The sequence below is a fragment of the Macaca thibetana genome, chromosome 19, assembly GCF_024542745.1.
Source record: "Macaca thibetana thibetana isolate TM-01 chromosome 19, ASM2454274v1, whole genome shotgun sequence".
NCBI lineage: Eukaryota > Metazoa > Chordata > Mammalia > Primates > Cercopithecidae > Macaca > Macaca thibetana.
This window is the reverse complement of record NC_065596.1, coordinates 1,132,818-1,156,646: the sequence shown is the minus strand read 5'-3', so window position 1 is coordinate 1,156,646 and position 23,829 is coordinate 1,132,818. Positions and strand designations below refer to the sequence as shown.

Genomic DNA, 23,829 nt, shown 5'->3' with positions numbered 1-23,829 from the left:
AATCCCCTCCTGAAAGCAGGACTAAGGCAGCAGAGTCCCTTCACCTGGTTGCTGGGCCTAATGATGTGTCACAATGTCTTCTGTGGCTAGGCCCAATCAGCAAAGGCATGTACTAAGTACTAAAAATTACTTAGTGTTGGCTCCAGTGATGTGTCACAATACTTTTTTTTGTTTTGGATATGGCCCAAGCAGAAAAGGAAATTTGAAACACCCTAGGTGATGAACAAAAAGACACACAATAATAACCTTGTGGGCTGGACCCATGCAGGACAGTCACATCACCTAGGTGTTGGACCCAGCCATATTTCACCATACACAATACATTTGGGGCCCAGGCAGGAGAGGAGAGTTACATCACCTGCTTACCGGGCTCAGTGATATGTCACCATCTCCCCTGTGCACGGGGTGCAGACAGAAGAGGAGAGCCACATTTCCTAAGTGATAGATGTAGTGATATGTCACAGGTCTCCTGTGGGCGGGGCCCAGGCAGGAGCCTTTTATTTTCTGGATGTTTAGTGCAAAAATATGTCACAATACACTAAATATCCAGGGCCCAGACAAAAGAGGAGTGTCATGTTAACTAGAATCTATGTCCAGTAATATGTCACCATCCCCGCGTTTGGCAAGGCCCAGGCAGAAGAGGAGAGACACATCACATAGGAAACAGACAAGAAATATATTATAATGCCTCTGTGAGCAGGGCTTATGTGAGATAGCAGCATCACCTAGGCGTGATAACATGCAATGTGTCACAACACACAATATGTGCAGGGCCCAGACAGGAGAGGAGAGTCCCATCGCCTAGATGCAGAGCACACATCAACACATAAAAATTCCTGGCCGGGCGCGGTGGCTCAAGCCTGTAATTCCAGCACTTTGGGAGGCCGAGGCGGGCGGATCACGAGGTCAGGAGATCGAGACCACAGTGAAACCCCGTCTCTACTAAAAATACAAAAAATTAGCCGGGCGCGGTGGCGGGCGCCTGTAGTCCCAGCTACTCAGGAGGCTGAGGCAGGAGAATGGCGGGAACCCGGGAGGCGGAGCTTGCAGTGAGCCGAGATCGCGCCACTGCACTCCAGCCTGGGCAACAGCGTGAGACTCCGTCTCAAAAAAAAAAAAAAAAAAAAAAAAAAAAAAAAAAAAAAAAAAAAAAATTCCTTATCGGTCAGAGTCCAAGATGTTGAGAGAGTCACATCACCTAAATGCTTGGTCCAGCAATATGTCACAATACCCTCTGAGTGAAGGCTCCAGGCAGGAGAGTGAATCACATCACCAAGGTAAGAGACTTAGAGATATGTCATGATGTTTTTTGTGACAAAGTTTCAGGCAAAAGAAGCACGTCATCCGGTTTCTGGATCCAGTGATATATCACAATTATTTCTGTGGTCAGGGTGCAGGCAGAGGTGAAGAGTCACGTTTCCTAGGTGATATGTGACAACACCTACTGTGGGAACGGTCCAAGCAAGAAACTCAAATCACCTTGGTAATAGTCCACGCAATTTGTAATACTGCCAAAAAGTGACATCACCTTGGTGCCGGGTCCAGCGATATGTCACAATGCTTCCTGTAGACATCACCAAGGCAGAGCAGGAGACTCACATCACCTAGGAGCAAGGCCTACCACTATGTCACAATGCCCCTGTGGACATTGTCAAGGAAAGAGAGTTAAGTCACATCACCTAGCTTCTGAGTTCAGTGATATGTCACAATCCCTTCTGTGGGCTGGTCCCAAACAAGGAGAGTCAAATCATTTAGGTGCTGGGAAGAGGCACATGTCACACCTGCAAGAAAGTCCAAGGATGAGATTAAAAATTCCACACACGTCCAAATTCTAGGTATGAGAGTCAATGCCTCCTGTATGTTGCTTCTAAACACATGAGGCACAATCTCTACAACGGATTGAATCCACTCATGAGAGCTTCAATTTTTTTCTGTGTACCGTGTTCCCTTACTAGAATCACAATCTTACAGGTGTGCTAGATTTTGGCCTGAGAAGCACCAATTAACCTGCAGACCAGATCCACTAATGAGAGTCAATTTTCCAACTTTTGACTGTCTCTAGGTATGAGATTCAGAACCTCAATGGTGGGCTGTGAAAGGATGATCATCTTTACTGTTTGCTTTGTGTGTGCAAGAGTGTCACAATCTTACCTTCTTTTAGGGCCATGTTAAGTCACGTTCTGTATCACCCAAGGGCTTTATATGGTATGCATGGGAGTCACAATTTCCTCTAAATCCTTTGTGCTAGTATGGACCCATGATGATGTCTGTAGCTTTAAGCCCATGTGTGACAGTCAACATCTTCCTAATTGACTGGGTCCACATAGGAGAGACCTCACCTGCCAGAGCTGGGTTTAGAAATGAGTCACCATCACAATTCTGAACAGAATTCACAAATGAATGTCACAATTTTAACTGTGGACTGCATCCAGTAGTGTGTGAGATTAAGTACCTCACTAGTGGGCTTTGCTCATGTGTGAGGGTGACAGTCCTAATGGTTGTCAGGGTGAGCACACAAGCAACACAATCTCATCTGCATGCTGGGCCTTGTGATGACACTCCACTCTCTCTACCACCCGAGGGTTTTATACAACATGGAAGAGAGTGGTAACCTTTTATAACCTTTGTACAGAAAGGAAACCTAGGATCTTACCCATTTGTCTACCCCTATCTATGAGACACAGTATTCGTCCTCTTGGCTGGTTCAAAATATTAGAGTCATTATCGCACCTGTGCACTGAGCCAATATATATGTCAAACTCCTACCTGTGGGTAGGGAGGAAACGGAAGAGTCACATCACCTAAGTGCTGGGCCAGAGATATGTGACAATCTTTTCTGAAAGAGGGGACCAGAAAAAAGAGACATATCACCTGGGTTCTAAGCCAGGGATATGTTACAATTCCCCACTGAAAGCAGGGCACAGAAAACAGCAACACATCACTCGGATGCAGGGCTCAGTGACAATGTCACACTGTGACCTCTGGGTAAAACTCAGGCATAAAAGACACCTGGTTTCTGGGTTCCACAATGTGTAGCAATCTTTCCTATAAGCAGCATGAAAGCAGAGGGGGAGAGTCACATCTCTTAGGTGATGGATGCAAAGATATGTCACAAGTCTTCTGATACTCATACCCCAGGCAGGAGTCTCTCATCCAGTATAAGTTGGGATCAGTATTAGGTCACAATACCTAACATATGTGTAGGTCCAGGTCCATTATTTGGTCCATCCATATGTAGGGCAGGTCCATTAGAGAGAAGAGTGTCACATCATGTAGGGACTTGGCAAGGTGATATGCCATAATCCCCATGGTGATAGGCCCAGAGACATATCATATAAAAGAGAACAGTTACATTACCTAGGTGCTCAATCTATCCCATGATACGTTACAATAACCACTTTTTCTTTTCCTTTTCTTTTTCTATTTTTTTGGCAGAGCCCAAGCAGAAGAGATGAATCACATCATCTACGTGATGAATGAAAAGATATGTCATTATTCCCCTGTGGGCAGGGCTTGTGCAGAAAAGTTGCATCTTCTAGGTGTTGAACTCAAAAATAAATCACAATGTCTGCAGCACTTTAGAAAGAGAGGAGAGTCACATCACTTAGGTACTAGGCCCAGTAATACATCTCAATCACTTCTTGGGCAAAGCTCAAGCAGTAAAAATGAGTCACATTACCTAGATTCTGGGTATAGCAATATGTCACAATACCCCCTGAGAAGAGGTCCCAGGAAAGAGTGTCGCCTTCGTGAGAATCTCAGAGATATGTGGCAATTCCATTTTTGGGTATTCAAAAAACAAGAAGGTCCCATTACCTAGAAGCTGGGCTCAGCTCTATGACACAATCACCCTAGGGGCAGGTCCATTAGAGAGAAGAGTGTCGCATCATGTAGGTGCTGGGCAAAGTGATACGTCATAATCCCCATGGTGATAGGCCCAGAGACATGTCACAGTGACCTCTTTAGGCAGAGACTAGGCAGAAGAATTACATCACTTGTGTGCTGGGCCTAGTGATTAGTCACTCTCATTTCTGTGGACATTGCCCAGGCAGAAGAGCACGGTCACATTACCCAGGTGCTGGGCAAAGAGATATGTCACAATCTTTTACACGGGCAAAACCCAGGCAAAAGAGAAGAGTAATATCAGATAGTAGGTGTTACCAGAGATATGTCATAATGGCCCACCTATGAAAGACCCAGGCAGTCAAAATACATCACTTGGTTGCTTAACCTAATGATATGCTACAATCTTTCCTGTGCGCATGATGCAGACAGAAGAGGAGAGTCATATCTCCTGTGTGATGGATGCAGATATATGTCACAAGGTCTCCTGTGGGCAGGGTCCGGACGGAAGCCTTCTGTTCGCTAGGGTTTGGGCCCAGTGATATATGTCACAATACCCAAATTATGCAGGACCTAGGCAGAAAAGGAGAGTCACATCACCTAGGTACTGGGTCCAATTATATATCACAATTTTCTATTTTGGCAGGACCCAGGCAGAAAGAAAAGTTATATCACCTACGTGATGAATGAAAATACATCTTATAATAGTTTTGTGGGCAGGACCCATGCGGGAGAGTCACATCATCTAGGTGTTGGACCCAGAAATATGTCACAATACACAATGTGTACAGGTTTGAGGCATGAGACGATAGTAACTTTACTTATTTGTTGGGCCAAGCTATACAATCCTTTTTATGGGCACAGCCCAAGTAGTAGAGGAGAGTCACATCACCTAGGTGCTGGGTCCAGCAACGTGTCACAATACCTGCTGAGGGGAGGGTACAGGCAAGAGAATCACATCACTTACATGAGGGGTCCCAGAGATGTCTCGCAATACTCCCTGTGGGTAGAACTCAGAAAAAAGAAGAGAGCCACATAATCTAGAAGCTGGGTCCAGCTGTATGTTACAATCACCCAGTGGACAGGTCCCAGGCATGAGAGTAGAGTCACACCACATAGGTGCTGGGCCACGCAATTTGTCACAACCTTCACTGAAGATGGGTCTCCAGAAAAAGAGGAGAATCACATCATTTAGGTAACAAAACCTGAGTTATGTCACAGTTACTTGTTTGGGCAGAGGTCAGGAAGAAGTATCACAAAACCTGTGTGCTGGACTAAGCAACACGTCACTCTCTCTTTTTTAGGCATGGCCCAGGCAGGAGAGAAGAGTCATATCACCTAAGATCTGGATTCACGGATATGTCCCAATTTCTTTTTTGGGCAATGCTCGGGTAAGACAGCAGAGTCACATCAAGTGGTTGATGGGCCCAGAGATATATCATATTGCCCCTTGTGGACAGGGCCCAGGGAGGAGACTCACATCACGTTGGTGGTAGGAAAAGAAATATATCACAGTACGTTTTGAGAGCAGAGCCAAAAGAGTAACACCATCTTGGTGTTGAGTGTAGCAATATGTTATAGCTTTCTCTGTGGGCAGAACCTATAAAGAAGGGAAAAGTTGGCCAGGCACGGTAGCTCATTCCTGTAATCCCAACTATTTAGGAGGCCAAGGAGGGAAGATCGCTTGAGGTCAGAGTCCAAGACCAGACTGGCCACCATGGGGAAACTCCATCTCTACAAAAAATACAAAAATTAGCTGGGCATGGTGGCAGGCACCTGTAATCCCAGCTACTCAGGAGGCTGAGGCAGGATAATCGCTTGAACCTATGAGGCAGAGGCTACAGTGAGCCAAGATTGCTCCACTGCACTCCAGCCTGGATGACACAATGAGACTCCATCTCAAAAGAAAAATAAAAAAGGAGAGAAAAGTCACATAAGCTAGGTGCTGGGCCCAGCGATATGTCACAGTAACCCCTTTGAGAAGGGAACAGTCAATAGAGAATCACATCACCTCTGTGGTGGACACAGAGATACCTCACAATGCTCTCTGTAGGCAGGGCCAGGGCAAAAGAGTTACATAACCTGAGTGTTAGACTAAGCAACATGTCACAATGGCCAGTATAGGCCAGACACAGACAAGAGAGTCACATAACCTGGGTGTGGGGCTCAGTTTTACGTCAAAATGCCCCCTGTTGGCAGCAACAAAGAGGGAAAGAGACTCACATCACCTGGATATAAGGCCCAGTGATATGTTACAATCCCCTGTGAGCAGTGGTAAATCTGAAGAATAGAGTGACATCACCTAGGGGCTGAGTCCAATGATATGTCACAATTCCATCTGGGTTGGGCCCAGGCAGATGTGTCAAATCACAAAGGTTCTGTGAGGTGCATGTCACAATCACACCTGCAGGAAGTCCCAGTAATGAGATTAACAATCTCATGCATGTCCCAGTTCTAGGTATGAGAGTCAACACCTGTGTATTGGATCCAAATAGATGAGTCACAATCTCAACAACTGACTTGATCCATGTGTGAGATCCTATTTTCTTTTTGCACTACTATTAGTTACACTACATATTAATCCTTCCACAATCTATATCTTTGTCCTGTATGAATGTACATACAAAGACTGATACATATACAAGATTATATGAGTATTTCTATGTAAATATGTACACAAAAATTGTTCCTCAAGACGTTTCTCAATCTCTTAGCATATTCCAAGGGTGAAGATGTAGAATTATTTCTCTTCTCTGTCTCAGTAGCATGTCAGAATGGAACGTAGCTATACAATGTTGTTTGTATAGACAAACTAAGCTTCACTTTCAGGGACAAGGTCTGGGAAATAAGCTGATATTAAAGCCATGTAACACTTTCTGTCCAGGTTAGCATTTCTGGACTTTGATTTTCTTCTCAGTATATGCATGAGCTATTCTCATCCACCACTGGGGGTCCATCTTGATTAATCTACAATTGATATTCAGAGAACTGGCTGATTGAATCCACCTGGGCTGAGCTAATTCACTGATTGAAATCACCTGGGCTGAGCTTATTGGCCAATTAAAATAATCTGGGACTCAAATATTGGCTGACTGTAGTCACCGGGGCTGAACTAATTGGCTGATTTTAATCTCCTGGGATCAGCTAATTGATTGTAATTACCTGATTGGAGTTAATTGGCTGATTGAAATAAAAAATGCTGACCTAATTGGCAGATCGAAATCATCTGGAATGAGGTAATTGACTGGATTTACCTGATCTGAGCTAATTACCCAGACCAAGCTAATTGGCTAATTGGAATAAACTGGGCTGAGCTAATTGGCTGATTGGAATCATCAGGGCTGAGTAAATGGATTGATTGTATTCACCTCGCCTGAGAAGAGTAAGTAGGGAAATGACCTCTGACTTAGTTTTTTTTTTTTTGGTTTTAAAGTTTATTTTCCATGTACAGTTGCAGATTATGCAAAACATAGAAAATTGACTATTTTGAAGGTACATTAAGTAGAAAGTTTCTAACTACCCTAAATTTACATTTATCCCCAAACCGAGATTCAAAATTAACCTCTAGCCTTGTCCTAGCATTTCCACACCACCACAAAACTGTCCAACTTGCTCTGTTGTAAGTAACCTTTTAGCGATATTTAGTAATAAATAATAGTTAGCGATAATAGTTAGTGATAACTATTAGCGATAACTATTACCGCTAATAGTTAGTGATAACTATTAGCGATATTTAGTAATATCCCCTAAGGCAGATTTTAAACTATGATACAACTTTTATCTAGGCCACTGTGTTTATCGTGTTTACAAACAGGCTTGGAGTTTTATGTTTCTTCATCATCAGCTAACATAGAGCATCCTAGAATTTCAACCTGTGCATGAGGGGTGTGCACAAATGCATGCAAACTATAGCAGTGTGGGAGTGAGGAGGTCTCCGATGTTCCTGTATTCAGGTATATGTAGACACATTCACACAGACCAACAAGTCAAACATTCTCCAAACTCATTTGAACAGAGACCCAAACTAATTTTAATGCAAATAACAAAATGAGTTAGTCTGTCTCCATCACATAGCCCCCTCAATGAAAGAATTACAGTACTTTATAAAAGTGCCATAAAATGCACAAACTACAGTTCCTTCAAATATAGTTGATGCTATCTTTGGTCCTAATATCTGCTTCTTGGATGTCAACTAATTTTGTTGTTGTTATTGTTCTTGAATAACTGGTAATAAGCACCAAGTGAAGGCTGATTCTACCTACAGGTAAGAAGGTTGAATGTTTTCTCCCTGATGTCATTATTTCTTTCCAACTTCCCAAATGCAAGTCACATAGCAGGGAAGAGGCATTTCTCATGTCTCATAAAACCTTACTGGCACCGGTGGATGTGGGCACTGAATGTTGTACAGTAGTGGCAACCAGCCGGGAAAATCCACAGGATCATCTCAGACTGCATTCAACACAGATACTCATGCAGCCCTGACATTTTTTGTGAAGGGAATTCATGTATTGCTTGGGGGCTGATCTCTGGTTTTAAGGTGTTTTGTTTGTTTCCATTGTGACTACCAGAAAATTATAGAAAAGCCACCAAGGTAGAAAGTTTCAAGGAAACTTAAGATTCAACTTTCTCCATGAGCTTGGGTAGCATCCTGTTAACCCTGGGGGTGTAAAACATGTTCTTGCCCACATGACCAATGATAGTTTCTCATTGAGGCAGAAGGTGTCATTTGTCCTGTGTGTGGCCCCAAGCCACCCTGTACTGCGTTGGTGGCTTCTCCATAGGGAGGGGGTCCTATCTCATGGACTGCAAACTTCACGATGGCAGGGAGGCTATCTAGATTTGCTCACCCCTGCATTTTCAGAGCCTTACACACTGCCTGGAACATGGTAAACATTTAATACCATTTGTCAAAAATGAATGAAAGAGTAGATGGAAAGAACAAATCCTGCATTGAAAAGATATCCACAGTTGCCCTAAAACTACCCAAACCAGGTGTCTCTTCAGTTCCACTGGAACTGAGCTGATGGCAAATCATCACTTCACTCAGCACAAGGTCAAGTGCAAAAGTATTTAAATAGCACAAGGTCCCACACCCCATCCCAGGACAGCTCCCAGCATCCTGCTCCAACATAAGCAGAAAAAGACAACGAGGTGCAAAGAGCTTCTAGCCTGGGAGAGTTCCTGGGTGACCTGCATTGCTGCATAGCACATCATGCTTTGATCCTGAAGGACAAGCCCCCAAAAGCTCTATTTCTCAGCATAGTCTTAGAATCACCTGGGAATCCTTCCCCCAGACTCACTGAAATAGCCTGTCCCAAGCAGCAAGGGAACCCCTAAAGCTTGAAAACCCTGGCTCTATGGGATCCTCTCACTGCATTTGCTGTCAGGACCATGGGCCCCTCCATGGACGTGTTTTCTGAATGTTACACAGATGGGTACTGCCCAATAAATGCCATCTGCACGAACTGAATGGAGCTATATTTAGACTGATCTAAATGCCTCCAGGAGCATTTAAAAATAGGCACACATAAAGCAGGCTCCCTTCCATGCCACAGGCCTCGATTTTGAATTATTTTATTTATGTATTTATTTTTTTGAGACGGAGTCTCTGGGCTGGGCTGGGCTGTCGCCTGGGCTGGAGTGCAGTGGCGTGATCTCGGCTCACTGCAACCTCCACCTCTCAGGTTCAAGCGATTCTCCTTGCCTCAGCCTCCCAAGTAGCTGGGATTATAGGCACCTGCCATGATGCCCAGCTAATTTTCTTGTATTTTTAGTAGGGACGGGGTTTCACTACGTTGGCCAGGCTGGTCTTGAACTCCTGACCTCAAGATCAGCCTGTTTCGGTCTCCCAAAGTGCTAGGATTACAGGGGTGAGCCACTGTGCCAGGTTGATTTTGAATTCTTAGTGGTTTTCTTTGCAGCCTCATCACAGTGTGTAATTAGTTTCTTGTGTTTTTGGGCTTTGTTTGTTTGAGATGGAGTCTCGCTCTGTTGCCCAGGCTGGAGTGCAGTGGCACGATCTCGGCTCACTGCAACCTCTGTCTCCTGGGTTCAAGTGATTCTCTTGCCTCAACCTCCGTGTAGCTGGGTTTACAGGCATGCACCACAATGCCCAACTGACTTTTGTATTTTTAGTAGAGACAGGATTTTGCCATTTTGGCCAGGCTGGTCTTGAACTCCTGACCTCAGGTGATCTACCCGCCTTGGCCTCCCAAAGTGCTGGGATTACAAGTGTAAGCCACTGTGCCCTGCTAGTTTTTCTAATTAATTATTAATCTGTCTCCTCCCCTAGGCCATGAGCCCTAGAAGGAGATTGTCTTGAGAGGGTATCCCCTGTGCCTGGTACATGCATGCATGTCATGATTTATGTTGATGAATGAATGGTGGATGCATCCTCTGAGGCTCCAGAAATAGGGGTGAGAGGCCAGCCAGGTGTAGCATGAAGGGCTGGACAAGAAGGGAGAGGGCTTGTGGGATAGGATGGGAAGGAGGCTGCACCCCGCTCCCTGAAGGTGTCTATGAGTTCACATGGCCCAGGAATGGAGTTTGGTGACCCTGGATGTAGACAGCTGTGGTGATGGAGGCCAAGGTTTTGGCCTGCTGTGGGGGTTACACACACCTCCCCATCTCCACATGATGACATCCTAGCATTTATGAGGCAGCTCTGCTCACTTGGCCCAGGGACTGTGGTCCCCAACTTCAATGCATCTGAAGTGTTGCCCAGGGAGCATGTTAGAAAAGCAGATTCACTGGCCTCATCCCTTGAAGACTGATTCTGTAGGTCTGGGGGGCGCGGGGGGACTGTAGGTTTTGCCGAAGGGTGAGTATAAATCTGGCATGCAAGTAAAGGATCGCCATTCCTAAGGCAAGCAGGTGACACTGTCAGCAAATTTAGGTGAAACTTTTTCTGACCCGCCCCTATACAGGAGGGTTGATTGGGCTCTGGTTTGGATACAGACAGAATGTCAGGGACAATACCTGCTTCTCACTTGGAACTTGGGCTAAACCTTTCAGGAAACTGTCATTCCTCTCCTGCAACCCACCTCACCCCCTTTCACCTACCACTAGCAGAGCGATTTGGGAGGAGCTTGAGCCAGCTAAAACCTATAGGAAGCACATCCCCAGAGACCTGGCTTTCCCAGCCTCTCATCTCCTCCCTTCACAACCCTATGGTTAAGAAATGTCCCGCCAAGCGCTTTTGGATTTGAGCTTTGCTGGAGCTTTGCTTGTGTCTTGAGACTTTTGAGTGCACAGCAGTTCTGAATACCAGCCTTCAGAGTCTAGTCTCTGAACTCAAGAATGCAAAAACTCTTCTCCTTTTGGAATTTTTTCTTTTTCTTTTTTTGGCTTTTAAAAGAAACAATACATTTGCTAGAAAAACCTCAAAAAAATAATGACTATATACAAAATGGTTATCTGAATGTGGATTCTGTACTGCAGCAGAAGCAACCAAGCTCCGGAACTCCATTTGCCCTTCCTCAGTATCAGGTGCATCATGCCACTGCTGAAGGTGCAGGTGAAGGCCGCCCACGCCAGGATGGAGGATAGCCATTGCTGCCTTCTTTGGTCAGGTAATAGAATTCCATGTTTCTCTCGTGAATGTCTTCACGCCTGTCTGTATAAATGGAGGCCGCATTCATGACACACAGACATGACATTAGCTGGATGATGGAGGTTAGGACAAACCTCTCTCCCTGATTCAGGCGGAAGAGCTGGAGCATGAAGATGAAGAAGGCAATGCAGCAGAGAATGGTGGAGAGGATCACGGTGGCCTGGACCACCCGGAGTATGGAGTACTTTTTAAACGTGTCATTGATTACTGTATAATTCATGTTGTTGGTACATAATCTCCAGACATCTGCAAAAACTCATCTCCTACCTACCAGGCATTGTTGATGGTGGCGATGAACCCGCAAGGCTGCAGAGTTGATGTGGAAGGTGATGATGAAAGCAAAAAGCACCAACATTTTCACAGGGCATGGGGGGCAAGTGGTCATGTTTAAAGCCCAGAGCAGGATGTGCCAGTTCTGACGGCTGCATTGGCTGCTGGACAGATGGACAGGCTGGGATATGAAGTGAGGCCACCAGGCTGTTTTGAAGCTCTCTCCTGACTTACTTTTAATTTGGTTATTTATTTATTTTTTTTACAAAACATACTCATAAATGGATATTACATAGATATCTTTATATATCTGTATGTATTTGCATATGTTTATCTAGCTACATATATCTGTTAATAAATCTTTAAAGTGTGCAAAGGAATCTGAAATTTTCTTTCAGTATTGCAGGCTATCTTAAATTCACAGACCTTAACTTTCATTTGTTCGTTCTTTCTTTCCTTCTTTCTTTCTTTCTTTCTTTCTTTCTTTTTTTTTTTTTTTTTTTTTTTTTTTTTTTTTTTTTTTTTGAGACGCAATCTCCCCCTGTTACCCAGGCTGGAGTGCAGTGGCATGATCTTCGCTCACTGCAATCCCCACCTCCCAGATTCAAGTGATTCTCCTGCCTCAGTCTCTCGAGTAGCTGGGACTACAGATGCCCACACCACGCCTGGCTACTTTTTGTATTTTAGTAGAGACAGGGTTTCACCATATTGGCCAGACTGCTCTTAAACTCCTGACCTTGTGATCCACCCACCTCAGCCAACCAAAGTGCTGAGATTACAGGCGTGAGCCACCACACCTGGCTTAGACCTTGGCTTTTCTACCCCATCCAATAAGTCACTTCTTCAGCCAACCTAACTAATTACCAGATTGTATTCCAATGTCACATGTTCAAAATAAAGAGCTCCTGAAAAGATGTAACCTTTCAATGGAATTAGTCAGCATTTTCAAACCTGGGTTTGGGCCTTTAATTTAAAGCTAGTTTATCTGGGTTCCTGTGTTAATCAGAAAGAAAAGAAACAGTTTTGACTTGGCGTTGAATGTCACCTGTGGTTTTAGTAAATTTCTTGCTCACAGATTGGAGCAACAAAAAAGTATTTTCTTTTTGTATGTATGTATGTATTTATTTATGAGACAGAGTCTTGCTGTCTTGCCCAGGCTAAAGTGCAGTGGCACGATCTTGGCTCACTGCAACTCCTGCCTCCTGGGTTCAAACGATTCTCGTGCCTCAGCCTACTGAGTAGCTGGGATTGCAGGCACCTACCACCATGCCCAGCTAATTTTTGTATTTTTAGTAGACACAAGGTTTCACCATGTTTACCAGGCTAGTCTTGAACTCCCAACCTCAAGTGATTCGCCAGTCTCGGCCTCGCAAAGTGCTGGAATTACAGGTATGAGCCACCACATCCGAGCAAACAAATACTTTCTTTAAACACATTAAGTGCAGCAAAATTTATGTCAGAGTATTCTTCCATTTGTTTACTCTTGTGGGTATACTTTAAAGAACAAATAAGGTATGGAAGTTTATTTTTACAGGTAAGGAAGTTTATTTTTATATTACTATCAGTAAAAATACCTATTAAAACTTTGAAATGTTATATCTTTATTCTGTATACATATTGAAATAATGACAGATAGACCTGGATATAAAAATACTGTCATGCTCAAGGTCAGGTTCCATCCCCAGCTGAGAGCTGAGGGGAGTGGGTGGCTGTGGGGCAGGGAGCTGGAAGAACACTCGAGAGACAGCAGGTAAATGAGACATGGTTTTATTCAGCAGCCCCTTCATAGGGTCAGTGTTACATTTACACACTATACAAACAATAGTGGCTGACAGCCAGGTGGGGAGTTTCTCTATGTTATGTCTATATGGCTATGATTATAGAAAACATGGAACTGTGTGCCTGTGCCACAAACCCATTTAGTCATCCAGAACGTTTACCTTGGCATATCCCTGCTGCCCTATGCCTGGTTGGCTGCAGTACAGTCATATTTCTTACACTCCACTCCCCTAGGCCAAGGGGATCCTCTTTGGTAGTGATTCACACAGAAAGCAACAACCTACCACTAATGTTCCTGTTATGCTACCCGTGATTATGAGAGTCCAACATAAGCCAGAGCCCAGAGACACCCATCATCTCTGCAGGGATTCGTCAGTAAGGTGTTCAATTGTCTTAATCCCCTGTGACACCCATTGTAAAGTTGTCATTATGTTCCAGTGGCTGTCAGGGATAAATGTACAACATTGTGTCCCTATAAGGGCACAGGTGCCACCTTGGGCAACTGTGGCTATGTCTAAGGCCATCTGGTTTTGCAGCACCACCTTCCTGATCGGATCAACTTCATCAGTTAACAAAAAGAGGTATAACTCAGGTATAACTCAGCGCCTGAGCTGTGTCCTCCGCAAAGGCTGCAACCTGCTTTTCTACAGTAATGGCACCTGGTCCAGGGATAGTTGTTGCTAAGGGATAGAACCACCCAGGGGTCCACCGCACTCACAAAAAGCAGGATGCAGTGTCTCCCAGTTATACAGACGACTAGGCAATGTGGGAAGAACAGTGGCAGGCACATAGGGCCACCCCCAGGTACAACATCCAGTTCAACTGACTGGCAGATATGGCCATCCTGTGTCCCCACACAACCATAAACTCCCAGGGCTCACAAAGTCCATGGGGGCCCAGCCTTGGTAAGGGCTCTTGTTCCACCACACCCTTGGTTTGGTGACAAGTATTATGTTTGCACAAATCTCAGCAGACAACCATCCCACAGTGTTTTTACCCCAGTGCTGCTCTGTGCATCGTGGAACCTGAACTAGGGGCACCACGTGTTTTCCCATTAGCCAGCCCCATCCATTATGGATGCTATGAGTCAGCCAGGGGACAGGCTGGCCATGGGTTCTGAGACATCCCCTGTCCAAAGCCTTCTGTGTTGCATCCCACCGATTGTCCGTGGGACCCCAAGCCTCTAGCCATGTCTAGTTCCGCATAGAAGCTAGATGCATGTGCCAGGGCAAGTTGTCTGCAGCTGCTGCTGGAAAGGCAGTGCAGATCCAACAGTTGGAGACATCAGTAACCTTGATGTAGGTGTGGGCCCATTTCACGATGCTGTTTGAGCATGCCAACCTATGACTGGTACGACAAAGCAGGCACAGGTACTAACAGGGGCAAGTCACATTCCTTAGGCAAAATACAGGCTAACTTTTTATCTCTGGATAACGATGCAGCCACTGAGGGCTTCTGCCCTGGGCGATGGTACCACACCTTATCTGCTCTCCATGGTTCTTTTGGATCCTCTACCTGTGCTAAAGTTACAGGGGAGCTCATGATAGCCGCGTAGACAGTACACATGTCTCCCGGAGGAGGGTCCCTTCTCTGGCCATTCAACTATGGATGGCCTGTCATGGAGGCCACACATTAAATACTCAAAAAGTAAAAGATTGGTCATACTGCAGACCCTCCAAGGGGTTACAATGGCCAACCACCTGCAATGAGGGGCTTGGAGGGTCCGTGGCTAATACCAGGGTTTTGTTTGTTTGTTTGTTTCCCTACCTTAAGGGGCACTGGGGGAGGCAATAAGAGATTGCTATTCATTCCTGTATTTAGTTGGAGAAGGTCATCCTTCCTTTTATAGATTTGGCCACATAGCCTGGCCCTACATGGTTTGGTAACTAGCTAATTCTGTAACTTTTAGGTATTTAACCACAAAGTGAAGCCTTAATAAACTGCCCAGCTATTGCTGCAGATTGCCATGGGTGTTACCTCCTTGGTGATCACTATTTACACTGCCCTGAGTTTAACTTATTAGCTACTTTGCCCACACTTGGTATTAAACCATACAGTGTCAGTACTAGGCTGGACTGCACAAGTAATCCAGGCAGCAGTAGCACCTCAGCTAGACCTAGCTGTGTACCATGCCCTATTAGAAATGGGGGGATGCCCTTCCTACTGGTGAAGGCTCAGGATCTAGGGGTGCCTTAAGCCCCCTGGCCTTATCTTGTATTAGGACTACAGGTCCCAAGACTTCTTGAAACTCTGCTGCTAAGGGACTTGTATTCAGCATACTCCGCTGCTCCAAGTAGGCACCCCACTTCACTAAAGTGGATGTTTGTGCCATCCCAGTCCATGGGGGGTCGTCATTACCCATGAATGCACCCGGCCATGCTTTCAGGTAAGTCATCCGCACGACGATGTAGCCCATCCTGCCATGCTCTTACGAGCCTGAGGGGCAGCATAAGCGGTTGCTAACAGCTTCTTTATTAATGGATAATGGAGCTCAGCTCCCTTCCATAACTAGAGCCAAAAGCCTGTTGGCATACTATCTGTGGTCACATGCACATTTAGTTCAAATGGGCACCCCTGACTAACTACCGGTAGGGCTTGTTCCTGCTGAATAGCCTGCTTGGCTACTAGGAAAGGCTGTCTCAGCCACATCATCCCAATTCGCAGGCTAGAGGGGCATTGCCACTTCCAGATTTGTAAGAAAATCAGAGGTTAACATAACATTATCAACAAGATTATGGCACATGTTGGGGCTATACAATAGCCCTGCAGCAACACTATGAAAGTCCATTGACACTCTCCCATGAAGTCAAACTGTTCCTGGCTCTCTGGAGCAATGTTAATTGAGAAGAAAGCATTAGCCAAATCCACCGCACAGTGGCAGCATCCACTTCCATTGTCAAGTGGCCTATCAAGTCCGTGACAGAAGGTACAGCTGCATGCAGAGGTGGTGTTACTTTAATTCAGTTTGCTTTACTCAGTTTCTGATAATCCACTATCATCGCCAAGCCTCATCAGGTTTTCTGACTGGCCATACTGAGGAATTGTAGGCGATATGAGTTCCATGCATTATTTGCACCTTCTCTAACTTCTTAATAGTCTCAGTTTTCTCTGTATGCACCCCTGGCAAATGGTATTGACATGTGGAGGTAACCCATCAGGGTTTTGGCAGAACTTGGGCCTGGTTATGTGTATGTCCACACAGTCCCAGCTTTACTACGCTGACTTGATGTCTGAATTCTCTGGCCATGGTGTGTAAGTCCAGATCATCCAAAATGTCCACCCCCAGAATATATTCAGATATAAGTGAAATGTACATTGTGTACAGGCGGGGAGCCAAGTTGCCAATGCTAAGATGCAAAGACACAGGTTTCACTTTCACTGACAGGCCTCCATAACCATCAATAAGTTCACTTTTGCCTGGAAACTTATCCAGGTTCCCATAAACAATACTGCAGTCTGCACCAGTATCTACCAGTGCTAAGACCTGCTGTACATTGGTGGGGGACTAGTTTATTGCCAGTTCCACATGCTGCCTTCGATCATCCAGTTCCCCGTTTCATCCCCAAGCCAAGCGCCTCTGCCAGTTCCCTAATTAATTAAACAGGAAAGTCCTATATCTTTGCTCATCTGCAAATAGTCTTTGAGTTAAAGTGTCTAGGCAGAGCTGGGTTGAGCAACAGTATTTTGCCCCTCTTAAGCATTTTGCAGAATTTCTGCTCTGGGGACAGTTGCCTCCACAGAGATCCAGCACAAGATCCCTCAAGTGGATATAAAGCATTCATCATCTGACCCCGGGTATTCAGATCAAACATAGCCTGCCGCATACCCACCTCCCAGAGTACCTGCACCAAATCAGTTTATGATTGCCATTTACTAACAATTCCTAGTGTCCCCCCAGCATCATCCCAAACAGTTCATATGGCTGCCATCAGCCACTTGATTAATGTGTGGTCACTTTGCCCTTGTGTCAACCATCAGCACAGTTGCAGCCGCTGATGAAGAGAGAGGTGAGCTGTGAGAGAAGCCAGCTTATCTATCTTGGAGGTGGAGCAAGAAATGCTGTCATCCCCCTCATCCCAAAGATGGAGTAACCAGGCTGGGAGGGGCTCCCCTGGATGCTGCTTGCATTGCTTACCTGACTCCCATAACTCAATGAGGGTATAAGCACTACAAGAGGTGTGTTTCGCCACTCTGAGGGGTCCAGGGGCTCTTTCCTAGGGTCCCACTGGCTGCTCATGTTCTACCTTCTGTCAGATCACAGGACAACCTTGCAGCAGAGGAGCCTCCTCCTCCTCAGCATCAGACCCAGCAGGAGTGTGTGGCCTGGAGGATGGGTTCAAGGTTGCGCTGACAGCTGTTTCCAACTCCTGCTCCAAGCTATTTATCTGAACCTCTAAGTGCCCTGATTTCACCTCCAGGTTTTGCTCCAAGCTGTTCATTTGGGCCCTCAGGTGCTCAACTTGTGTCTGAAGGTCCTTTACCTGCACAGTGTCCCAAAGGGACTGAGGATGTACTTCACGTAGTGCAGTCAGAAATGCCCATCCGACTGCTGGTGAAGGTGCATTTCTTCTTGGTGCTGTGAACCTCCAGCTGCTTCAGTGCCTTCTCCACACTTGCAGAAGAACTGTCCACTACCTCCCACATTTCTACTGTGGCCCATCCAAGCAGCACCTCTGCCACTGGGTACCAGAGCCCATGCTGCGGCCACATAGCCAACATGGCAGCCTCAGGGGCTGAAGACCCACTCACTTTGGTGTGGCCAATGACCACACCAAATGTCATGCTCAGGGGCAGGTTTCAGCCCCAGTTGAGGGCTGAGGGGAGGGGTGGACATGGGGCAGGGAGCTGGAAGAACACTCGAGAGACAGCAGGTAAATGAGACATGGCTTTATTCAGCAGCCCCTTCACAGGGTCAGTGTTATATTTATACACTACACAAACAACAGTGGCTGAGAGCCAGGTGGGGAGCTTCTCTGTGTCATGTCTACATGGCTACGATTATACAAGACTGTGCACCTGTGCCACAAACCTGCTGAGTCATCCAGGCTGTTTACCTCAGCCTATGCCTGCTGCCCTATGCCTGCTTGGTTACAGCACAGCCATGTTTCTTACATATATATAAGTAGATAAACATGTACCTACAGGATTATATGAGTTTATCTATGTAAATAATTGTATATGCAAAAGATGTTCATCAGGAGACATTGTCAACTTCCCAGCCTATCTTAGAAACACAGATGAAGACTTACTTCTCACCTATATCGCTCCATACCATCTCGCAGTGAAAGATAACCCTGAACTGTGCTAAGGAAACTAGTGAATGAAGATGTGCTCGTGAATGAAGATGACTTCTGATCTAGAATTTTTCTGATCTGTTTGACTAGACACATGCACAAATGGACATTAAATAGCCATATTCATGGGGTCCACACTGTGTGTGCATATATATATATTTTTTTTTCCTCACTTATATCAATATATATGTATGTAGAAAAATGATCACAAAGTAAGTATGGTCAGAGGTTATATTCATTTTTCTCAGGCCATTTGAATGCAATCAACCAATTAGTTCAGTGATGATGTATTCAATTCAAGCTACTCACCACATCATGTTTTAAAAATAAATGTGAAAATGTTTTTTGTTACCTGGCACATGGAGGTTTTTCATACTGGGTCTCATTAAGCCAACCCAAAGTGGTTCTGTACATCCAGCTAGAAATATCTAGAAATGCTCTACACCAGTCACCTAGCTTTCCTCACAAAGAAGCTTTGGCCTAGCCAATAAGAATTACCTTTGGCACTTCAGTGAATGTTCACTATTTCCTGATTAAAATGTGGCCGGATACCATGTACCATTATATTTGCTTTCAGTTTCACAATCTATCTTCTAAAATGTGACCTAAACTTTCTCTCTCTTACACAAAAACCCTACTTCAGCCTCAGAGATGATAAGACAAAAGTGTACTTTTACATCACACATATGTTGGAAAAAACAAAAACAGCCCCTGTCTTGACTGAAGCCATAATGAGAAATAATCAGTATTCTCAAATTGAGGTGAGGACCTTTGGACTGGGGCTGGTTCAACTCTGTCCCTATGTACAAGATAAAGCAAAAAGTCAAACTGGAAATGGCAATGAATGACATTTTCATCTCTCAGAAGCGAGCAACAAAGACCATTGCTTTCTTTGTATATGATAAATGTAGCAGAATGTTTGCAAGACTATTATCTTTATTTTTTACTCTTGTAGATACACTTTATAAGCCAAAAAAGTTTATACTTGTATGTAAGTTTCTTCCATTCCTGTTAGTATCAATACCTATCAATACTTACACTTTCTATAAATTTATACTGTATAAATATAGATACAAAGATTAATACATCTGTATACAGACATACATAGGCAGATACAAAAACACTCACATAATTATATAAATATGTCTATGTAATTATTTATGTATACAAAAAATTTGTACTCCAAAAGACATTTTCAATCTCATAGCATATTCTAAGAATGCATATGTAGAATTCTCTTCTCTTTCGCTCAGTAGAATGCCATAATGGAGCATAGTTATAAAACGTTTTTGTATAAACATAAGCAATGCTTCATCTTTAGGGTCAAGAACTGGGAAGTGAGCTGACAGTAAACCCATGTAATACTTTCCGTCCACATTAGAATTTAAGAACACTTATTTTCTTCTTGTTGTATGCATGTGCCACTCACATCTACCTTCCTGGGCTTGCGTTGATGAATACTTAGTCACCACATACATCATTGGCTGATTGAATCTATGTGAACAAAGCAAATGTGCTGGTTGAAATCATCTGGGCTGAGCTAATTGGCTGGTTGGAATCACGTGGGCTGAGGTAGTTTACTGATTGGAAATACATGGACTGAGCTAACTTGCTGATTGTATTCACCTATCCTGAGGGGGCTGTGTAGGACTGATTTACTTACATTTTGGGACTGGTTTACTTATATTTGATTTAGTTATATTTACTTATATTTTGGGACTTTTTTTACAAGATGAACTCATAGATAGGCTATACATAGATATGTTTATATAACCCCATGTGTTTGAATATATTTATCTATCTACATATCTTATATCTGTATATAACAAAGAAATAATAACAAACAATATTAAAGACCAAATATATAAATAAGTGGGAGTGAACAATAATAAAAAATAATATCACAATTAAGATATCTCTCTCTCTTTCCATTTGTCACATTCAGGCTGCGGTGTGACCAAAAATAAATGAGAACGTCAACTTCAGCATGGAAAAAGCATAGGAGAATAGAGAGAGAAAAGAACGATGAAGGAAAACAACAGCAAGTCACACTAAATATTGTGGAAATAAACTGAAATTGGGGTTAGAAAAACAACACAGGAAGAAGGTCGGAGTATTCTCAGGTACTTGGGTGGTCCAATTGGAAAGACCAGCCAGGTGAGACCAGGGAGATCAAGGCCACAGTGAATCATAATCGCATCTTTCTGATGGACATGAATGATCCTGCCACCAATGAGAGCCACCTGAATGACCTTAGACATGGGAAGGCAAGAAACTTCTGTCCAACCTCAGACATAGCAAGGTGACAGCCATCTATCTGGTCGACCTTAGACATGGGAAGGTGAGAGCCATCTGGTTGATCTTAGGCATGCAAACTGGGGACTCTTTCTAATGCTTCTGGCCAAGATAGGAAGATCTCCTAGGCAAGACTGGAAAGATCAAGACTGCAGTGAATGACGATCCTATCTCTCTGTTGGACTTGAATAGTACTGCCACCAGTGTGAGCCATTTGGTCGATCTTAGACATGAAAAGGGAAGAGCCATTTGTCCACCTCAGACACGGCAAGGTGAGGGCCCTGTTATCAACCTTAGACATGGCAAGGCAAGAACCTTGACATAATCTCAGACATAACAAGGTCGACCTCAGACATAACAAGGGGAGAGCCATCTGGTTGACCTCAGACATGGTAAGATGACAGCCATCTTGTCTACCTCAGGCATGGCAAGGGGAGAACCACCTGGTTGACTTCAGACATGGGAAGGTGAGAACCATCTTGTCGACCTTAGACATGGCAAGCTGGTGGCTAAGTCCAACACTTCCAGCAACATCGTTCTCAAAATTAATAAAAAACAGTAAATATATAACAATAAAAATGATATAAAAACAATATTAAAGACTAATACATAAATAAGTGGGAGTGGAAAATGGTAAAATGTAATTAATATTAAAATTAAGAACTCATCTCTCTCTGTCTCTCATTCTTTTTTTCTCTCTCTCTTTCTCTCTCTCTTATTTGTCAAACCCAGGTTGAAGTGTGACAAAATATAAACCAAAAGGTCAACTTTACTTTGCAGGAAGGAGCATATAAGAATATATAGAGAGAAAAGAACAGGAAGAAAAACAACAGCAATTCACCTTAAGTATTGTGGAAACAAACTGAAATTGGTGTTAGAGAAAATACAGAGGAAGAAGGTCTGAGTAGTCCCAGGTAGTCAGGAGGCCAATATGGGAAGATGACCTGGGTGAGACTGGGAAGATCAAGGAAGCAGTATATCTGCTGGACCTGAAGACTACTGACCCTGGTGCGAGCCATCTGGTCAACCTTCGACATGGCAATGCGAGAGCCATGGGTGAGAGACACAAGGTCCAGTTTAGACATGGCAAGGCGAGGGCCATCTGGTTGACATCAGATATGGCAAGGCGAGAACCATCTGGTTGACCTTAGACATGGCAAGGAAAGAGACATCTGGTCCACCTAAGACATAGCAAGGCAAGAGGCATATGGTCGATATTAGACAAGGCAAGCTAGGGGCTAGATCCAACTCTCACAGCTGACATCTGTCTCAAAATAAATTAAAAAAAAAACAGTAAATATATAACAATAACAAATAATAACAAACAATAGTAAAAACCAAATAAATAAGTAGGAGTGAACAATAATAAAAGGTCTTTCTCTCTCTCTGTCTCTCTCTCTCTCTCTCTCTCTCTCTCTCTCTCTGTCACAACCAGGGTGAACTGTGGCAAAAAATAAACCAAATGGTCAACTTCACATGCAGGAAGCAGCATATGAGAATACAGAGAGAAAAGAAGGAAGTTGAAAAACAACAGGAAGTCATTCTAAGTATTGTGGAAACAAACTGAAATTGGGCTTAGGAAAAAAAAAAAAAAAGGAAGAAGGTTCATGTCGTCCCAGGTACTTGGGAGTCTCAGATGGGAAGATCACCTCAGTGAGACCCTAAAGATCTAGGCCACAGTGAATCATGATTGCATCCCTCTGCTGGACCTGAACAGTATTGCACTAGTGCGAGCCATCTGGTCACCTTAAACATGGTGAGGTGAGAGCCATCTCATTGTCCTCAGACATGGCAAGGTGAGAGCCATCCAGTCAAACTCATACATGGCAAGGTGAAAGCAGTATAGTCAACCTCAGACATGGTAACATAAGAGCCATTTTGTCAACCTGAGACAGGGGAAGGCAAGAACAACCTGGTCAACCTGAGAAATAGCAATGTCAGGGTCATCTGATCGACCTCAGACATGGCAAAAGGAGAACCATCTGGTCCTCCTTAGACATGGCAAGGTAAGAGCCATCTGGTCATCCTCACACATGGCAAGACAACCACCATCTCGTTGACCTTAGACATGGAAAGATGGGAGCATTCTGGTCAACTTCACACATGACCAGGTGAGAGCCTTCTGGTCAACCACAGACATGGCAAGAGGAGAACCATCTGGTCAACCTCAGATGTGAAAAGGCGAGAGCCATCTGGTCAACCTCAGACATGTCAGAGAGGCATCTGGTTGGCCTCATACATGGCAAGGTGAGAGCCATCTAGTCAGCCTCGGACATGGCAAGGCAAGAACCATCTGGTTGACATCAAACATGAGAAGGTGAGAGCCATATTGTCAACCTTAGAAATGGCAAGGCAAGAGCCATCTGGTATACCTGAAACATGTCAAGGTGAAAACCACGTGGTCAACCTCAAACATGGCAAGGTGAGAGTCATCTCATCGACCTCAGGCATGGCAAGGTGAGAGGCATCAGGAAGACCTCAGACATGGTCATGCAAAAGTCGTCTTGTCGACCTTAGACATGACATGGCAAGAGCCATCTTGACCACCGCAGACATGGCAAGGTGAGAGCCATCATGTTGACCTAACGCATAGGAGGCAAGAGCCATCTGGCTGACCTTAGACATGGCAAGGCAAGAGCCATCTGGCTGACCTTAATCATGTAAAGCTGGTGGCTAAGTCCAAGTCTTGTGGCCAACAACTGTATCAAAATAAATAAACCAACAGTAAGTATGTAA

The 23,829-nt window shown here is 44.4% G+C and overlaps 3 protein-coding genes, 1 long non-coding RNA gene and 1 pseudogene across 4 annotated transcripts in view; 3 read left to right on the top strand and 2 right to left on the bottom strand.

Annotated features, from left to right (window-relative positions):
* LOC126942223 (zinc finger protein 724) overlaps nt 1-23,829 on the top strand; it is a 715,842-nt gene that overhangs the window by 66,388 nt on the left and 625,625 nt on the right. The gene's annotated exons all lie outside the window — the stretch shown is intronic.
* The window catches only part of ZNF91 (zinc finger protein 91), a 227,612-nt gene that overhangs the window by 66,390 nt on the left and 137,393 nt on the right, over nt 1-23,829 (top strand). The gene's annotated exons all lie outside the window — the stretch shown is intronic.
* Nucleotides 1-23,829, bottom strand: part of LOC126942233 (zinc finger protein 675) — a 328,161-nt gene that overhangs the window by 266,612 nt on the left and 37,720 nt on the right. The window lies entirely within an intron of this gene.
* Nucleotides 1,731-5,259, top strand: LOC126942414 (uncharacterized). Its single transcript, XR_007721559.1, has 4 exons — nt 1,731-1,835; nt 1,972-2,062; nt 3,436-3,608; nt 5,148-5,259. It is a non-coding gene; the product is annotated as an uncharacterized LOC126942414 (long non-coding RNA).
* Nucleotides 11,215-11,947, bottom strand: LOC126943284 (epithelial membrane protein 2-like; annotated as a pseudogene).